The sequence below is a fragment of the Somniosus microcephalus genome, chromosome 15 (genome assembly GCF_052327205.1).
Source record: "Somniosus microcephalus isolate GS21.2 chromosome 15, FLI_Smic_1.0, whole genome shotgun sequence".
NCBI lineage: Eukaryota > Metazoa > Chordata > Chondrichthyes > Squaliformes > Somniosidae > Somniosus > Somniosus microcephalus.
Window position 1 is genome coordinate 51,758,934 of NC_141001.1, and position 20,558 is coordinate 51,779,491.

The 20,558-nt window shown below is 52.2% G+C and overlaps 1 pseudogene; it reads left to right on the forward strand.

The window, feature by feature from the left end:
* The first annotated feature begins 5,889 nt into the window (after positions 1-5,889).
* LOC147106724 (uncharacterized) lies at positions 5,890-13,317 on the forward strand (annotated as a pseudogene).
* The last annotated feature ends 7,241 nt before the right edge of the window (positions 13,318-20,558 follow it).

Consider the following 20,558-nt stretch of genomic DNA (forward strand, 5'->3'; position numbering starts at 1 on the left):
CCCCGACACTGGCTCAGCCGTTACCACCATCCACACCCCATACCCTGAACACTGGCTCAGCCGTTACCATCATCCACACCCCATACCCTGACACTGGCTCAGCCGTTGCCACCATCCACACCCCATACCCCGACACTGGCTCAGCCGTTACCTCCATCCACACCCCATACCCCGACACTGGCTCAGCCGGTACCACCATCCACACCCCATACCCCGACACTGGCTCAGCCGTTACCATCATCCACACCCCATACCCTGACACTGGCTAAGCCGTTACCACCATCCACACCCCATACCTTGACACTGGCTCAGCCGTTACCACCATCCACAACCCATACCCCGACACTGGCTCAGCCGTTACCATCATCCACACCCCATACCCCGACACTGGCTCAGCCGTTACCATCATCCACACCCCATACCCTGACACTGGCTCAGCCGTTACCACCATCCACACCCCATAACCTGACACTGGCTCAGCCGTTACCATCATCCACACCCCATACACTGACACTGGCTCAGCCGTTACCATCATCCACACCCCATACCCTGACACTGGCTCAGCCGTTACCACTATCCACACCCCATACCCTGACACTGGCTCAGCCGTTACCACCATCCACACCCCATACCCTGACACTGGCTCAGCCGTTACCACCATCCACACGCCATACCCTGACACTGGCTCAGCCGTTAACATCATCCACACCCCATACCCCGACACTTGCTCAACCGTTACCATCATTCACACCCCATACCCTGACACTGGCTCAGCCGTTACCACCATCCACACCCCATACCCTGACACTGGCTCAGCCGTTACCACCATCCACACCCCATACCCCGACACTGGCTCAGCCATTACCACCATCCACACCCCATACCCCGACACTGGCTCAGCCGTTACCATCACCCACACCCCATACCCCGACACTGGCTTAGCCGTTACCACCATCCACACCCCATACCCTGACACTGGCTCAGCCGTTACCACCATCCACACCCCATACCCCGACACTGGCTCAGCCGTTACCATCATCCACACCCCATACCCCGACACTGGCTCAGCCGTTACCATCATCCACACCCCATACCCCGAAACTGGCTCAGCCGTTACCATCATCCACACCCCATACCCTGAACACTGGCTCAGCCGTTACCATCATTCATACCCCATACCCTGACATTGGCTCAGCCGTTACCACCATCCACACCCCATACCCCAACACTGGCTCAGCCGTTACCATCATCCACACCCCATACCCTGAACACTGGCTCAGTCGTTACCATCATTCATACCCCATACCCTGACACTGGCTCAGCCGTTACCACCATCCACACCCCATATCCCGACACTGGCTCAGCCGTTACCATCATCCACACCCCATACCACGACACTGGCTCAGCCGTTACCATCATCCACACCCCATACCCTGACACTGGCTCAGCCATTACCATCATCCACACCCCATACCCTGACACTGGCTAAGCCGTTACCACCATCCACACCCCACACCTTGACACTGGCTCAGCCGTTAGCACCATCCACACCCCATACCCGACACTGGCTCAGCCGTTACCACCATCCACACCCCATACCCTGACACTGGCTCAGCCGTTACCACCATCCACACCCCATACCCGGACACTGGCTCAGCCGTTACCACCATCCACACCCCATACCCCGACACTGGCTCAGCCGTTACCACCATCCACACCACATACCCCGACACTGGCTCAGCCGTTACCATCATCCACACCCCATACCCCGACACTGGCTCAGCCGTTAGCACCATCCACACCCCATACCCCGACACTGGCTCAGCCGTTACCACCATCCACACCCCATACCCTGACACTGGCTCAGCCTTTACCACCATCCACACCCCATACCCGGACACTGGCTCAGCCGTTACCACCATCCACACCCCATACCCCGACACTGGCTCAGCCGTTACCACCATCCACACCCCATACCCTGACACTGGCTCAGCCGTTACCACCATCCACACCCCATACCCTGAACACTGGCTCAGCCGTTACCACCATCCACACCCCATACCCTGACAGTGGCTCAGCCGTTACCATCATCCACACCCCATACCCTGACACTGGCTCAGTCGTTACCACCATCCACACCCCATACCCTGACACTGGCTCAGCCGTTAACATCATCCACACCCCATACACCGACACTGGCTCAGCCGTTACCACCATCCACACCCCATACCCTGACACTGGCTCAGCCGTTACCACCATCCACACCCCATACCCTGACACTGGCTCAGCCGTTACCACCATCCACACCCCATACCCTGACACTGGCTCAGCCGTTACCATCACCCACACCCCATTACCTGACACTGGCTCAGCCGTTACCATCATCCACACCCCATACCCTGACACTGGCTCAGCCGTTACCACCATCCACAACCCATACCCTGACACTGGCTCAGCCGTTACCATCATCCACACCCCATACCCCGACACTGGCTCAGCCGTTACCATCATCCACACCCCATACCCCGACACTGGCTCAGCCGTTACCATCATCCACACCCCATACACCAACACTGGCTCAGCCGTTACCATCATCCACACCCCATACACCAACACTGGCTCAGCCGTTACCATCATCCACACCCCATACCCTGACACTGGCTCAGCCGTTACCATCATCCACACCCCATACCCCGACACTGGCTCAGCCATTACCATCATCCACACCCCATACCCTGACACTGGCTCAGCCGTTATCATCATCCACACCCCATACCATAACACTGGATCAGCCGTTACCACCATCCACACCCCATACCCTGACACTGGCTCAGCCGTTACCACCATCCACACCCCATACCCTGACACTGGCTCAGCCGTTACCATCATCCACACCCCATACCCTGACACTGGCTCAGCCGTTACCATCATCCACACCCCATACCCCGACACTGGCTCAGCCATTACCATCATCCACACCCCATACCCTGACACTGGCTCAGCCGTTACCACCATCCACACCCCATACCCTGACACTGGCTCAGCCGTTACCATCATCCACACCCCATACCCTGACACTGGCTCAGCCGTTATCATCATCCACACCCCATACCCTGACACTGGCTCAGCCGTTACCATCACCCACACCCCATACCCTGACACTGGCTCAGCCGTTACCACCAATCACACCCCATACCCTGACACTGGCTCAGCGGTTACCACCATCCACACCCCATACCCTGACACTGGCTCAGCGGTTACCACCATCCACACCCCATACCCTGACACTGGCTCAGCCGTTACCACCATCCACACCCCATACCCTGACACTGGCTCAGCCGTTACCATCATCCACACCCCATACCCTGACACTGGCTCAGCCGTTACCATCACCCACACCCCATACCCCGACACTGGCTCAGCCTTTACCATCACCCACACCCCATACCCCGACACTGGCTCAGCCGTTACCATCACCCACACCCCATACCCCGACACTGGATCAGCCGTTACCACCATCCACACCCCATACCCTGACACTGGCTCAGCCGTTACCATCACCCACACCCCATACCCTGACACTGGCTCAGCCGTTACCACCAATCACACCCCATACCCTGACACTGGCTCAGCGGTTACCACCATCCACACCCCATACCCTGACACTGGCTCAGCGGTTACCACCATCCACACCCCATACCCTGACACTGGCTCAGCCGTTACCACCATCCACACCCCATACCCTGACACTGGCTCAGCCGTTACCATCATCCACACCCCATACCCTGACACTGGCTCAGCCGTTACCATCATCCACACCCCATACCCTGACACTGGCTCAGCCGTTACCACCATCCACACCCCATACCCTGACACTGGCTCAGCCGTTACCACCATCCACACCCCATACCCCGACACTGGCTCAGCCGTTACCATCACCCACACCCCATACCCCGACACTGGCTCAGCCGTTACCATCACCCACACCCCATACCCCGACACTGGCTCAGCCGTTACCACCATCCACACCCCATACCCTGAACACCATGCAGCGACGGGCAAGGGTTGTACGGCCCTTAAAGGGTTTATTGGTGATACAACCACCGCGTATACAGGGAAGGCCTCTGAACTTCAGTTGGGAGGCCTCACCTGTAAGGCCCCAGCGCCGATTCTGATGACCACCCCTGACGGAAGGGGAATTTTAGGGACTGATGTTTTGGATCAGTATGACGCGGTAATAGATTATAATCGGGATTGTGTTTGGATGGGATTGAGAAATAATGCAAAAGTGACAGAAATTTCAGATGCTCACTTTATTTTTGCTATTAAAAAGCCATCCGAGTATGACCCTCCGGGGAGCGAAAATGAAGCTGTGGCAAAAATAATTCAGAAAAGGTGTTTGCCACATGCATGCACTATTGTGGAAAAATGGCAGGCGAAGAGTCTATTGTGGGACCCCCCCCATTCATTCACTAAACAGTACCCCATCCCAAGGGAGAGTCACCCTTACATCCGAGACACCATAAAATCCCTAGTCGAGCAGGGTGTTGTTAGGACAGGCACTTTCACAACCAATTCACCCACATGGCCGGTTAAAAAGCCTGATAGCAGCTGGCGACTGACTAATGATTACAGAAAGTTAAATCCTGTAACGCCAGCCTGCTCACCGGTAGTAAGAGAAGCTCCCACCATATTATCTCAAATTCCTGCTGGTTCCAAATACTTCTCGACCCTCGACATCACCAATGGATTCTGGAGTATCCCTGTTAAAAGGGAGGACCAGTACAAATTCGTGTTCACATTTGAGGACCAGAGCTACACCTGGACATGCCTGCCTCAGGGGTTCCACAATGCCCCCATAATCTTCCACACAACAATGGCTGCAGTTTTAAAAGACTTTTCCCACACCACCTGCTTGCTACAGTACGTAGACGATCTACTGCTGGCAACCGATAACATGCAGGAGCATCTGTCCCCTTTGCACGAACTGTTGACATTGTTGGCTCAGGCGGGACTAAAGGTGAATCCCCATAAGGCTCAGTTGGTAAAAGAACAGGTCACCTTTCTGGGAGTGTCCATTTCTCCAAAGGGATCATCCCCTGACTCCCACAAGGTGGAGATAATACAGCGACTACCATTACCCACTTCCAAAACAGCCCTACGATCATTCTTGGGTTTGGTGGTGTACAAAAGGAACTTTATCCCAGGCTTTGCAGAGCCCCTGTATGATTTGATAAAACTGCAGGGTGATGACATACGCCCAGCATGGACTGATGCTCACACCCAGTCCGTGGCCAAATTAAAAACTGCAGTGATACAGGCCGCATGTCTGATTCCTCCAGATCCCACACAGCCCTTCCATTTGGAGGTCGGGGCCACAGAACAAAGCCTTGTCGCAGTTCTGTGCCAAACGCGAGCTAATCGACTACAACCCATTGCATATGCGTCTCCAATCCTGCAGGGAGCAGAAAAGATGTATACCACGTGTGAGCACCACCTGCTGGCCGTCTTCTGTGCGGTCCATCATTTTACCTTTATTTCTGGGCTACAAGCTACCATCCTTCACAGCGCTCACACACCTCTGAACCTACTGATGAAACCTGGAGATTCGCTCGTTTCCTCGCAGCGCCTCAGCAAATGGACATTGGAATTTATGGAAAGAGACATTGGTATCATTTCCAAACCCACCACATTGCTGCCACAATTTCTGGTTTATGAGGGGGGAACTGCATGAATGTCCGCTACCCCTGATTAACTTTGAGACCCATCCTGTGCAGAAAGAGCCCATACAGGGAGCCCCAGATGTCTATGTCGATGGGTCCTCATACCACATCGAGGGATCCCCCACACCGGGTATGCTGTGGTATTGCCAGAGAGAACCATCCAGCGATGTTGCAACTGACAGCCCTCACAATATGCAGAAATCGCCGCACTTCTAACCGCCGTGAAAGAAACCTCAGATAGACCCGTGACTATTTGGTCCGATTGTGCCTATGCTATAAATACCATGCTCTCCTTGCCCCTATACCACAAAAATGACTACCGTACAATAGACGGTAAAGCCCTGGTCCTTGGGCCCTGGTTATGCCTGCTCTGGTCACTCTGGTCATATCTTAAACAGCTATCCCAGCCGTGCTTCATAGGAAAGGTAGCAGCCCATAGAAAAGGGGGTCCACATAATGAGGGAAATTCCAGAGCAGACAGGGCAGCCAAGGATGCTGCGATTGTTGGGGAGATAGAGGATATAGTTCTTGAGCCCTGCAATGCTGTTAGCAAGTGTTGTGTATGTACCTTTAAGGGAATAACTGGTCTTAGACTGCAGTACCGGCAGTAACCACCCCTGTATAAAAGGCCCTAGCAGGCTTCTGTAGTTTCAGTTTCAAGCTGATTCTTGTTCAGAAAAGTACCTGTTAAACTGTTCTCCCGAAGTCCGTGTATTATTGAGGTGCGGACTTTACAGTGGCGACGAGTAAGTTCGAACTCACCTGCAGTGTGGCATCATCTCACGGGGATCTCGCCTGAAAGGAAGGTCCTGGAAGGTCGTAGTCTGAGCAACGGGCGTCGACCGAGGGCAACCGCCCAAAGAATCCATCGGTGTTTGGAGAATTGCGGGAGAGACTGTGGTTCCAGCGAATCGTGCTGGTAGCAGGTAGCGCGCTGACCCTTCCGGACTGCGGCGGGCTCAAGCTCGATCGAGCGGCTCCACAAATCGGGCCGCGCAGCATCGCCGGGAAAAGAAAACAAGAGAGAGAGGGTGGAGCGCACAGGGCGCGGTCGGTGCTCGAGAACAGGACAGCGGAGAGAAACTAAACGGGGGGGGAAGGAAAGCGAGACGCGCCGAAGCTGCGGGTCGCCGCCATTACCCCGTAGAATGCTAGGAGCAGCGTGGCAGTAAGGGGAAGAAGCAAAAGCGCGGGAGGCGCCATTTTATCCCGTTGGGGAAGAAGCAAAAGGGCGGGAGGTGCCATTTTATTCCATTGGGGAAGAAGCAAAAGCGCGGGAGGCGCCATTTCAAATCGCCCAAGATGCCGAAAAGTGGCAGTATCACTGCTTTCGACAACGAGGTAGAAGATTGGACCACGTATGTGGAAAGAATTGAAGTGTACTGCAAGGCAAATGAGGTGGCAGATGGAAAGAGGGCGTCAGTATTATTAAATCTGATGGGTGCGAGTACGTACGGCCTATTGCGGAATTTAATTACCCCAGCTAAACCAATGGAAAAAAGTTTTGAGGAGATTGTTCATATCTTACAGGAACATCTAAGCCCTACACCACTGCTGATAGCAGAAAGATTCAAGTTCCATAAAAGAAACCAGCACAAAGATGAGAGCAATGCTGACTATCTTACGGAACGACGCAAGTTATCGAAGCACTGCCAGTTCGGAGCAGGACTGGCAGACACCTTACGGGATAAGTTTGTCTGCGGGCTCCAGAGTGAAGGAACCCAGAAACGACTACTTTCAAAAAAGGACCTGACGCTAGAACAGGCTTTCAGCGTGGCAGTATCCTACGAAGCAGCAGCACGGGGAGCTGCGGAAATACAACAGAAACCACAAGAATACAGCGCTAACGAAATGGCGTATGGAGCCGAAAAGTGCTATCGCTGCGGCAGAACAACCCATGAGCAGAAGGACTGCTGGTTTAAAGACAAAATATGCAGGCAATGCGGGAAAATGGGACATATAGCAAGAGTCTGCAGGTCGGGAAAGAAGACCAACACGACAAGAACTACTAAGGAACAGTACAGGAAAGTAAAGAAACTGACAGATAGTAGTTCAGAAGATCAGGAGAGTGATAATGACTCCGGGAGCAGGCGACTAAGTTGTTTAAAGTTACACAACGTGATCACAAAAGAAGATCACCGAACCATTTGGGTCACCCTCATGATAGCAGGGTCCCTAGTGAAGATGGAATTGGACACAGGATCAGCCCTAACTGTCATGAATCGACGAGACTATGAGCGGCTATTCTCACACATACTCTTAAAGGACACGTCCATTGTATTGAAGACATACATGGGGCAAAAGGTCTACCCCAGAGGAAAAATAAGGGTGCCAGTTGAAAATAACGGAAAGGAAACACAGAAACTATACATATATATACTACGAGATGGAGGACCACCATTATTGGGACGTGAATGGATCCGAAGACTACAATTGGATTGGCATTCCATTCTGGCACTAACTGTGACTGACAAAAAAGATGATGAAGTCACACCTGGACGTCTGTCACCAATTCTATCTGACGCGGAAGAGGTGTTCCAACAAGGACTTGGGACTCTAAAAGGAGTAAAGGCAACCATAAAGATTGAGGATAACGCAACCCCAAAATTTTTCAAGGCCAGACCGGTGCCATACGCGATACGCCCAGCTGTGGAAGCTGAACTGGAGAGTCTGGAGCGTTCGGGGATGCTGTCTAAGGTGGACTGGAGCGAGTGGGCCACACCCATCGTTCCTGTAATGAAGAAAGCATTGAGCAGCACACCTGGGGAGCCAAGGAAGGTTCGCATCTGTGGGGACTTCAAGGTGACTGTGAACCCAGTCCTGCACACAGTACAGTATCCGCTTCCGCGGATAGAAGATATTTTCGCCTCACTATCTGGAGGGAATCGTTTTACAAAGATTGACCTGGCTCAAGCGTATCTACAAATGGAGGTGGAAGAAGCATCTAGGAAATACCTCACGATAAACACTCACAAAGGCCTTTACCAGTACAATCGACTGGTATGCGGGGTAGCATCGGCCCCGGCTATTTGGCAGAGGGCGATGGAACAAGTCCTGCAAGGGATCCCGGGGACCCAGTGTTATTTGGACGACATCCTGGTTATGGGCGAAAATGACAATGAACACCTTGCCAACCTGGAACAGGTGCTCACGAGATTGCAGGAATATGGGTTACGAGCCAACCGTCCCAAATGCGAGTTCTTCAGGAGACAAATCTCGTATTGTGGCCACATGATTGATGAGGAAGGGTTGCATAAGTCGCCGGACAAGATTGAGGCTGTAGTCAAGGCTCCAGCACCAGAAAATGTGTCGCAACTGAGGTCGTTCCTCGGGTTGGTGAGCTACTACCATAAGTTCTTGCCGAATTTATCTACAATTCTGCACCCACTGAACGCCCTCCTTCAAGCTGGTGTAACATGGAAATGGAGTGATGAGTGTAAGCATGCCTTTCAGGAATGTAAATGCCAAATCACTTCAAAAGAAGTATTGGCCCACTACAACCCAACACTACCGATTCGGTTGGCATGTGATGCGTCACCTTACGGCATTGGAGCGGCGCTGTCACACAAATTCAGTGACGGTTCAGAGAGGCCAATAGCCTTTGCATTGCGCTCGCTAACCTCAGCCGAGCGTAACTACGCCCAGATTGACAGGGAGGCCCTCAGCCTGGTGTGGGGGGTGAAGAAGTTCAATCACTATCTGCACGGGCAGAAATTCACCCTACTGACTGATCATCAACCCCTGGTCTCAATTTTTAACCCAAAGAAGGGCGTTCCGGTGATGACGGCGCAACGGCTGCAAAGATGGTCACTTTTTCTAGGGGCACATCAGTATGACATAGAGTACAAAGGTCCGAAACAACATGGAAGCGCTGATGGGCTGTCGCGCCTACCGTTGCCTACGGCGGAAGAAGCACCTGCAGTGGACCCGGTGGAGATATTCCATGCGACCATAGTCGAATGTTTGCCTGTTACAAACGCAAGTATTGAGAAGGAAACCCGAAATGACCCGACACTCTCTCGGGTCTATGATTTGACGCTGAAGGGATGGCCAGCATATGGCGACTCACTGTTGCCAGCATTCTCGCCAAGGAGGGAACAGCTGTCAGTGTGCCGGGGAACCTTGCTGTGTTGATCCCGAGTGGTAATTCCACCCAAGTTGAGAGATAGAGTACTCAATGAGCTTCACGAGGGTCATCTGGGAGGGGTAAAAATGAAGAGCCTAGCCAGGGCATTTGTGTGGTGGCCGGGAATCGATAAAGAACTCGAGGATATGACCAAGAGATGCACAGGATGCCAGAAGGTCCAAAACGCTCCACCACAGGCCCCGCTACATCCATGGGAGTGGCCCTCATCTCCATGGCAATGGGTACACATTGATTTCGCTGGTCCATTTATGGACTCAATGTTTCTAATCGCTGTGGACGCCTATTCGAAATGGCCAGAGGTCATTAAAATGTCCTCCACCACCACGGAGAAAACTATTGCAGTCCTAAGGACCATCTTCGCCAGGAATGGGTTGCCAGAACAGATCTGTTCCGACAATGGCCCACAGTTTGTGTCTGAGGATTTCCGGAGGTTCCTGAAGAATAATGGGGTGAAACATTACACATCTGCCCCACATCATCCAGCCACAAATGGATTGGCTGAGAGGTTTGTTCAGACCTTTAAAAAGGCCATAAAGGCAATGTATCATGACGACATACCACAGCAACACAAGGTGGATAACTTCCTGTTTGCTTACATGTGACACATGCAGTAACCAACCAAACTCCAGCCGTACTGTTTTTCAACCGGAGACTAAGATGTTGCTTGGATTTGCTCAAACCAAACATAAGACGAGATGTTGAGGATAAGCAGTTCCAGCACATAAATGAGAAGCCAACCAGGAGCTTCAAGATAGGGCAACCAGTCTTGGCCCGCGACTACCGAACAGAAAAATGGCAGCCAGGCACGATATGCACACAGCAGGGACCACTAATGTACACAGTGGACGTTGGAGAGAGCATCGTGAGACGCCATGCTGACCAGATTCTAGAGTCACAGGAACAAGCCAAACCTGTACCACAAGCATGTGCACCTGGTAATGAGCCCGAAGTACAGATTGCGTCTACCTCAGAAGCAGGGGTATTGGAAGCTGATGAACCAACCAATGACAATGAGCCAGAATTGACTCCACCGCCAGAACAGGATACTCGAGAAAGGCGCTATCCAGTCCGGATCAGGAAGCCTCCTCAAAGACTGAACTTATAAATGACTATTTCAGTTGATGTATATAGTACTGAGAAAATTGTAATTGTAATTAGTTATTATTTAGTTGTTAAATGAATGTTATGTTCTGTTTATCTAAAAGGGGAGGAATTGTTTTGTATGTACCTTTAAGGGAATAACTGGTCTTAGACTGCAGTACCGGCAGTGACCACCCCTGTATAAAAGGCCCTAGCAGGCTTCTGTAATTTCAGTTTCAAGCTGCCTCTTGTTCAGTAAAGTACCTGTTAAACTGTTCTCCCGAAGTCCGTGTATTATTGAGGCGCGGACTTTACAGCAAGGGCTCCCCAACAGATCACCTAGATTTAAAATCCCTGCAGCAGCAGTACTGGCCATACGCCATTGTAATCACCTGGCACGAGGAAGGCAGACCCCTTCCTCAACTGACAGCCTGGGCCCCCAATACCACACTAGCCACTGCCCCTGACAGACCCCTTCCCCAACCAACAGCCTGGGCCCCCAATACCACACTAGCCACTGCCCCTGACAGACCCCTTCCCCAACCAACAGCCTGGGCCCCCAATACCACACTAGCCACTGCCCCTGACAGACCCCTTCCCCAACCGACAGCCTGGGCCCCCAATACCACACTAGCCACTGCCCCTGACAGACCCCTTCCCCAACCGACAGTCTGGGCCCCCAATACCATACTAGCCACTGTCCCTGACGGACCCCTTCCTCAACCGACAGCCTGGCCCCAATACCACACTAGACACTATCCCTGACAGACCCCTTCCCCAACCGACAGCCTGGCCCCAATACCACACTAGACACTGTCCCTGACAGACCCCTTCCCCAACCGACAGCCTGGCCCCCAATACCACACTAGCCACTGCCCCTGACGGACCCCTTCCCCAACTGACAGCCTGGCCCCCAATACCACACTAGCCACTGCCCCTGACAGACCCCTTCCTCAACCGACAGCCTGGCCCCAATACCACACTAGCCACTGCCCCTGACAGACCCCTTCCCCAACCAACAGCCTGGGCCCCCAATACCACACTAGACACTGTCCCTGACAGACCCCTTCCCCAACCAACAGCCTGGGCCCCCAATACCACACTAGCCACTGCCCCTGACAGACCCCTTCCCCAACCGACAGTCTGGCCCCAATACCACACTAGCCACTGCCCCTGACAGACCCCTTCCCCAACCAACAGTCTGGACCCCCAATACCACACTAGCCACTGTCCCTGACATACCCCTTCCCCAACCGACAGCCTGGGCCCCCAATACCACACTAGACGCCGTCCCTGACAGACCCCTTCCCCAACCGACAGTCTGGCCCCAATACCACACTAGCCACTGCCCCTGACGGACCCCTTCCCCAACCGACAGTCTGGCCCCAATACCACACTAGCCACTGCCCCTGACGGACCCCTTCCCCAACCGACAGCCTGGCCCCCAATACCACACTAGACACTGTCCCTGACAGACCCCTTCCCCAACCGACAGCCTGGGCCCCCAATACCACACTAGCCACTGCCCCTGACAGACCCCTTCCTCAACCGACAGCCTGGCCCCAATACCACACTAGCCACTGTCCCTGACGGACCCCTTCCCCAACCGACAGCCTGGCCCCCAATACCACACTAGCCACTGCCCCTGACAGACCCCTTCCCCAACCGACAGCCTGGCCCCAATACCACACTAGCCACTGCCCCTGGCTCAGCGGAGCAGTTGCTGATGTTCAAAAGAAAGCCAAACGCCTGCCCGGTGGTGTGTGTTCCACCAGAGGTGGGTCAGGGACTGCTCTCCCTCTTTCACTCCCACCCGACAGCAGGGCACTATTCGGCCCTGGTAACCTTCTATAAGGTAGCATCCACAGCTTGGTGGCCTTCCATGAGGGAAACAATCAACCTATATATGGCACGATGCCTACCATGCCTGCAGCACAATCCTCCCACGTGCACTAACCGAGTCTTGCTTCAAAGTGCACCCCCACCTCAAGGGCCATGGTCTCACCTCCAGATAGACTTCATTGGGCCACTTCCACAGGCGCAAGGCAATTTTCAGCATGCCCTAGTGGTGGTGGATCAATTCACTAAATGGATCGAAGCATTCCCCTGCCGTTCCAACACTACAATCATAGCAGCCAAAACATTATTAAATCATGTACTGGTACAAGTGGACAGTGATCAAGGTTCGCACTTTATCGGTAAGAGTTTTACCCATCTGCAGGAAATGTTGGGGATAAAACACAAACTACATATTGCTCACCACCCCCAGTCATCCGGAGGGGTCAAAAGGGGTAACAGGACCCTCAAGTTAATGTTAAAAAAATTGTGTGCGGACCACCCCACTCACCCCGCTGCCAATGTGCTTAATGGTAATGAGGTCCACACCTTATAAAACAACAGGAGTCTCCTCATATCAGGCCATGACGGGGAGACTCATGAGAACGCCAGGCCAGCTAACACTAACGGGGATGATCCCCTTGACAATGGAACCATGTACATAGTTCCAAGTGGCTGGAACAAGTGGTAGATCACACCGATCAGATGAATCGATTTGTGTTTAATAAACTTATTCCAAATTGTTTCAAAATAATTGGTCTTGCTGTCAATTTAATGCCAGTCGAAATAAAAAGCTTACAACTGTCAGAGAAAACCTTCTCTTCACATCCACAACTTGCCACTGCATTGAAAGTCCTACCTGCGTCTTCCCCCTTCCCACAAACGTTGGCTACAATGTTTTGTTAGCAAAAAGCAGAAGGCTTGCACTTCAGGGATCCAGCAACTTCCCAACTTTGAAATACATGAATGGCTTGAGCAGTTGAGGAAAAACCCTTACGCTGGGAGTTTCCCTGAGCACTCCCAATCAGCGGCTGTAACTCCAGCACAAGATTGGTGGAAACCCGTTGATACGCTTATCAATTACTTCATAAAAGGTGATGAGTCGAAGAAGAGATGATGAGTCGAAAGAAGAGATGAATAAGGCTTTTATTAGCTAAGAAGAGACCATGCTTCTTCGTGAGTGACTGAACAAGTCTGAACGAAACCCACACAGTGGTGGGTGGAGTCAGCTGAGGCATGCCTCCATACACAGCGCCACCCAGAGGTGGCAATATACAATACAGTGGTTTACCACATTCACCCCTTGTTTAATGTGAAGTCCGGCGGGGTGAAGGGTACTACAAGTTAAGTCTATCAGGAGGCCTTGTCTGACGTCCTGATCGTCGTGGTGGCGGCGGTGGTGTTGCAGCATCCGACGTCAGGTCTGGTGTCTGGGTGGTTGGCGAAGATTCCTGGGGCTTTGGCATGCCGTCTGCAGGGGTTGGGTTGGGAGGGGTGGTGGGGGATAACAGTGGTAAGGGGGATAACGGTGGTAAGGGGGATAACGGTGGTAATTCAGGGGTACCCGAGGGTGCGAGATCTCGTATGGAGACCGTGTCCTCCCGCCCGTCTGGGTATGTCACCCAGGCATACTGGGGGTTGGCGTGTAGGAGGTGCACCCGCTCGACCAGGGGGTCCGTTTTATGCGTCCTCACGTGCCTCCGCAGTAGGACGGGCCCAGGAGAAGTCAACCATGCCGGTAGTGAGGTTCCCGATGTAGACTTCCGGGGGAAAACGAACATTTTCTCATGAGGGGTCGCATTAGTGGCAGTACAAAGCAGTGACCGAATGGAGTGAAGCGCTGCAGGGAGGACCTCCTGCCAGCGGGAGGTCGGAAGGCCCTTAGATTTTAGTGCTAAGAGGACTGCCTTCCAAACCGTCGCGTTCTCCCTTTCCACCTGGCCGTTCCCCCGGGGGTTGTAACTGGTGGTCCTGCTCGTGGCGATACCTCTTGTTAGCAGGTACTGCCGAAGTTCGTCGCTCATGAACGATGAGCCCCTGTCGCTATGTATATAGCTGGGGAACCCGAACAGAGCGAAGATGTCATTCAGACACTTGATGACCGTGGTACTGGTCATGTCTGGGCAAGGGATGGCAAAGGGGAAACGGGAGTACTCATCAACTATGTTGAGGAAGTACACATTGCGGTCAGCGGAGGGGAGGGGCCCTTTAAAATCGACGCTCAGGCGTTCGAAGGGGCGGGTGGCCTTGATCAGGCTTGCTCTGTCCGGCCTATAGAAGTGCGGTTTGCACTCGGCGCAGATTTGGCAGCTCTTGGTCATGGTCCTGACCTCCTCGATGGAGTAGGGCAGGTTACGGGATTTGATAAAATGGAAAAACCTGGTGACCCCCGGGTGGCAGAGGTCATTGTGGAGGGACTGCAGCCTATCACTCTGCGCGTTGGCGCATGTACCACGTGATAGGGCATCTGGGGGCTCATTGAGTTTCCCTGGCCGATACAAGATATCATAATTGTAGGTGGAGAGTTCGATTCTCCACCTCAAGATCTTGTCGTTCTTGATTTTACCCCTCTGCTTATTATTAAACATAAAAGCTACTGAACGCTGGTCAGTGAGCAGGGTAAATCGTTTCCCGGCCAGGTAATGCCTCCAGTGACGCACCGCTTCTACAATAGCCTGGGCCTCCTTTTCGACGGAGGAGTGTCTCGTCTCGGGGCCCTGGAGGGTCCTTGAGAAAAAGGCCACGGGTCTGCCCGCCTGGTTAAGGGTCGCGGCTAGGGCGAAGTCGGAGGCATCGCTCTCCACTTGGAAGGGGATGGACTCATCCACCGCGTGCATTGCGGCCTTCGCGATATCGTTCTTGATAAGAGTGAAGGCTGCACACGCCTCTGGTGTCAGGGGGAAGGAGGTGGCTTTGATGAGGGGCCTGGCTTTGTCTGCATAGAGGGGCACCCACTGGGCGTAGTAGGAGAAAAACCCCAGGCATCTCTTCAGTGCTTTTTGGCAGTGGGGAAGGGGTAGCTCCATTAGGGGGCGCATTCTGTCGGGGTCGGGCCCGATGACTCCGTTCTCCACCACGCAGCCGAGGATGGCCAGGCGCTTGGTGTGAAACATACATTTTTCCTTATTGTACGTTAGGTTCAGCCGTTGGGCCGTACGGAGGAAATTTGCTAGATTAACGTCGTGGTCCTGCTGGTCGTGGCCGCAGATGGTGACGTTATCTAAATAGGGGAAGGTTGCCCGCAGCGCGTTCTGGTCAACCATTCGGTCCATCTCCCTTTGGAAGACCGAAACCCCGTTGGTGACGCCGAAGGGGACCCTAAGGAAGTGGTAGAGGCGGCCGTTTGCCTCGAAGGCAGTATACTGGCGGTCCTCATGGCGGATGGGCAGCTGGTGGTACGCTGACTTAAGGTCGATGGTGGAGAATACTTTGTATTGCGCAATCTGATTGACCATATCAGATATGCGAGGGAGGGGGTACGCGTCCAGCTGGGTGTACCGGTTTATGGTTTGGCTGTAGTCGATTACCATGCGGCGTTTTGCAGTGGTTTTAACGACTACAACCTGGGCTCGCCAGGGGCTAGTGCTACCTTCGATAATGCCCTCCTTCAAGAGCCGCTCCACCTCAGAGCTGATAAAAGCTCTGTCCCCGGCACTGTACCGCCTGCTTTTGGTAGCGATGGGTTTACAGTCGCGGGTGAGGTTAGCGAACAGGGGAGGGGGGGGGACTTTTAATGTGGAAAGGCTGCAGGTGGTTTGCAGCGGGCGATTTAAAAGTTGTTGGTTGCAGACTGTGAGTGGGGGGAGGGGTCCACCGTATGCTAGTGTGACACTCTTAAGGTGGCACTGAAAATCCAACCCTAGCAGGACGGCAGCGCAAAGACGGGGCAGGACTAGCAGTTTAAATTTTTGATATTCAGTGCCCCCTACTGACAGGGTCACCACACAGTAGCCGCTGATGTCCATTGACTGGGACTTGGACGCCATAGAAATGCGATGGTGCGTTGGCAGAATCGTGAGGGAGTGGCTACGTACCGTGTCGGGGTGGACGAAACTCTCTGTGCTCCCGCTGTCGATCAGGCAACTGGTGGCGCGGCCGTTTACCGCGATATCCATCATGGAGCTGGATAGATGGTGAGGGTGGCCTTGATCCAGCGTCACGGAGGCCAGTATGTGGCTTAGTGAGTCACTATAGTCATCCGCCGAGACGGTGGTCGGTTCCGGTGACGAAATGGCGGTTGAGTGCGTTGGATACGATGGCGGCGGATGCCATGCGGCCGGGGGTACACAAAATGGCGGATAAGATGGCTGCTCCCACGGCCCGCACGCTGCGCTGCTGGCTGGCTTCCCCTTGCAGGCGTTAGCGTAATGGCCTTTCTTCCCGCAGCCCGAGCAGGTAGCTGTCTTAGCTGGGCAGTGCGCTCTGGGATGTTTTAACTGGCCACAGAAATAGCATTTTTGGGCCTGGTTACTGGGCATCGAAGCAGTTCTTACCGGAGGCTGCTGTCTCGGTTGGGTCGCTGCAGCGGTTGGTGCCGGGGGCGGCGGTCCCGTGTCCCACGGTTTCGATTGCCATGTCTCGGCGCCGTTACGGGGGTATGCCTCGAGGTTTCGGTGGGCCTCCTCTAACGAGAGCGCAAGGGCAATGGCCGTCTTCAGGTCGGGTTCCTTGCTTTCTAGCAGTCTCTGCCGGGTGTGGTCTGACTGGAGGCCCCTGACGAAGGCATCACAGGCGAGTCCCTGCGCGTGCTCCACAGCCGTTACCGCTTTACAATCGCAGTCTCTGCAGAGTGCCAGTAGCGCCCGTGCAAATGCCCCTACCGATTCTCCCGGTTGCTGCCTGCGGGATCCCAAGAGGTGTCGGGCGTAAATTGTGTTCACTGGGCGCGTATATTGCCCTTTTAGTAGCTCGAGGGCCGCCACGTACGTATTAGAGTCCCGGATTAGCATATATACTTGATGGCTCACCTGGGCGGTCAAAATTTTCAGTTTGTGATCCTCCTCTGTAACCTGTGAGATTGCGAGGAAGGATTCAAAGCAGCTCAGCCAGTGTTCAAACTTGGCTGATGCACCCACATCTTGAGGGTCGAGGTCCAGGCGTGGTGGTCTGAGGGCTCTCAGCAATGTCTGCTGTATCCGTTGCTGTTGTTGCTCCTCAGGTGTCGCCATTTAACTTTTAGCTAATAAAATTGATACGCTTATCAATTACTTCATAAAAGGTGATGAGTCGAAGAAGAGATGATGAGTCGAAAGAAGAGATGAATAAGGCTTTTATTAGCTAAGAAGAGACCATGCTTCTTCGTGAGTGACTGAACAAGTCTGAACGAAACCCACACAGTGGTGGGTGGAGTCAGCTGAGGCATGCCTCCATACACAGCGCCACCCAGAGGTGGCAATATACAATACAGTGGTTTACCACACCCGTTTACATGTCTAACCGGCATTTTCACTGATCTTCCACCAAAATGATAGCGGCCGATTGGGAGAACCCGCGAGGAAATTCCCTGCACTCGAGTCATTCAAGAGCAAGCTGGATGGTGTGAGCTGAGAAATGTAGGCTTTCTTTCCAAGCAGATGAGCTGTAATGGCCCAAATGGCTTCCCTTGTGTGTATTTATCTTCTAATTTGTGAATACTTATATGCTTCATCACTTTTTTATTACTTGTAATGCAAAATAATGAACATTTTTAAGGTATGATAAACATGAAACATCAGCTTTTGTAAGATCCCAAACATCCGAGTGAAAACTATCACTGCTAACTAAGCGTGTGATGTGATTAAATTGCTCCAGGAATCAGGGAATAGGTATTTTGTAGTTGGTAATAAGATTCATCAGTTGGGCAGTAGGAAGCTTCCCACAAAAATAATTTGATGTAGGTGATAGCATTTTATTCACAAAAGACAGAAGGCTTGTGTTTGATGGGCCGAGCGAGTGCAGGGGCTTCTGGGCTTCCCACGCCTTCAGCTGAGCAAATCAGAAAAGCAAGTAGCAGTGGTGAGCACACTGCGCAGCACAGTCACAGAGATGTACAGACTTGAGCTCATTAAGTGCATGGTTCGCAGTTTAACAAGTGGCTCTTAATATTATTGCTGATGCAATATGATTGGATGTTCACTGTGTATGCATTATAGTGCATTCAAAACACCCACAAGATCAAAGCAGTAAAATACTGTGTGGCAGCATGTGAGTAATATTTTGTGGAAATCAAAAGTAAGCCACAGATTAGTCACATGTAGTGTACAGAGATCAAATTCTAACCATAATAGTGCCGATACTAAAAGGTGTCAAGATTGTGCTGTTATGACAATATGCTTGCCCAGAATGATGTACGTGAAAGGTTACCATTGCTATTCATTTGGTCCCCTACCATCAGCACCTTGGGGGGTCACCACTGACCAGAACTGGACCAGTCATATTAACAACATGGCGACAAAAGCAGGGCAGAGACTGTGTAGTTTGCCACGAGTGGTTCACACCCGTCCCTTCAACCATCGTCTGCCCCACCTGTGACAGAGACTGTAGGTCCCGCATTGGACTAATCAGTCACCTGCGAACTCATTTTTAATGTGGAAGCAAGTCATCCTCAGTTCCGAGGGACTGCCTAAGAAGAAAAAAAAAGACTTCCTGTCCCTCAAAGCCTCTCCATCACCTATGTGATTCAAGCCATGAGTGTAATGGAATACTCACCATTCGCCTGGATAGCTGTAGTCACAACATTCAAAAAGCTCAACACCATCCAGGACAGTAGTCCACTTGATCAGTGACCTTTCCACTGGACTGAATATACACTCTCTCCACCACCAGCACACTGTGGCTACAGTGTGCCAAGGTACTTTAACAAAATCTTTGGCCCTGCAACCTCTACCACCAAGAAAGACAAGAGCAGCAAGATCATGAGAATACAAATCCTCTCCAAGTCATATGCCATTTTGATTTTGACAAACTCTAGTTGGTGACAGTTATGGATTGACTTGTGGATTGGAATCTACAGAGGATTAGTATGCTGGCTTTTTACCTCAGGGTCATGGATTCAATCCAGTCCATTCTGAGATGAAAGACTCTCTTTGATAACTGCCTAACAATGGTGTAAGTGCTGAAGACAATGAGGAAATTCAGCGGCATTGTTTTGCTTCTTTCGAAAATTTCCATGAGAGCATGTGAGGATTTGATTCCTGCCAAAAATGCTGGGGAGTATTAAGGTTTCTGCAGCTGCTGTTGCACCTAGTGTATTCATTTTGGATACTTGAAGAATTGGGTCTTTTTTTCATTAGAACAACAAGTGGCAATGTGATAGAAGCATTTAAAATTATGAAAGGATGGGACAGGGTAGATAGAAACAGACTGTTTCCATTAGTTCGATAACAAAATACTGCAGATGCTGGAAATCCGAAATAACAACAGAAAATGCTGGAAAAACTCAGCAGGCCAGGCAACATCCATGAAGAGAAATTAGAGTGGACGTTTCGGGTCTAACCCCTTTTTCAAAACTGGAAAGGAAATGAAATAGATCGAAAGGCAGGGCTGGGAGAGAACAAAAGAAGTGAAGAGACATTAAGAGGTATTCAAAACGAGACGAGATGGTGATAGGACTAGTGGAGACAAAAGACGGCTCTAGATTAGGTGTGAAATGTTCTGGCAGAATGGGAGACAGCTGCCATGTGGGAGAGAGAAAAAGGGGGCGGGGGGGGAAAGGGCCAAAACAAAGATGTGGATAAAATATAAGCAAAAATGTAATAGGGGCCGAGGTTATGATCTGAAATTGTTGAACTCGA